The 632-nt window shown below is 47.0% G+C and overlaps 1 protein-coding gene across 1 annotated transcript in view; it reads right to left on the reverse strand.

Moving 5' to 3' along the window:
* Med13 (mediator complex subunit 13) overlaps positions 1–632 on the reverse strand; it is an 88,388-nt gene that overhangs the window by 38,696 nt on the left and 49,060 nt on the right. The gene's annotated exons all lie outside the window — the stretch shown is intronic.

Genomic DNA, 632 nt, shown 5'->3' on the forward strand with positions numbered 1-632 from the left:
GATCTCGAACTCACAGAGATCCACCTGCCTCTGCCTCCCAAGTGCTGGGATTAAAGGCGTGCGCCACCACCGCCCGGCAACAAACAATTTTTTTTGAGACAGGGTTTCTCTGTGTGGCTCTAGCTGTCCCAGGATTCACTATGCAGACCAGGTGGGCCTCAAACACAAGAGATCCATGTGTCTCTGTCTCTGGAATGCTGAAATTGAAGGCATGGGCCACCAAGGCCCAACTAATAAATGACTTTTTTATTGAGGAGAGGGGAAATAAGAACCTGTACACTACTTACAAACTCATGAACCTCCTGTGTCAACCTCCTAAGTGTTGGCGCTACAGCCATATATTACAAAACCTGATTTAGCACCTTGGTCTTTTTGCTCACTATCACACAGGCTACTCAAGTTCTTCTGAGCCTCAATATGAATTCCAAGACTATCTCTGTGCAACAGGTTACAGGTTAGAAGTTGATAAGGACTCTTTACCAAAGAAACATGTTACTACCAACACTTAGAGCTGTCAGCCACTAAATTGCCTTATCAACCTTTAATCCCAGCACTCGGGAGGCAGAGGCAGGCGGATCTCTGTGAATTCGAGACCAGCCTGGTCTACAGAGCTAGTTCCAGGACAGGCTCCA

Source organism: Microtus ochrogaster, chromosome 7 (genome assembly GCF_000317375.1).
Source record: "Microtus ochrogaster isolate Prairie Vole_2 chromosome 7, MicOch1.0, whole genome shotgun sequence".
NCBI classification, from domain to species: domain Eukaryota; kingdom Metazoa; phylum Chordata; class Mammalia; order Rodentia; family Cricetidae; genus Microtus; species Microtus ochrogaster.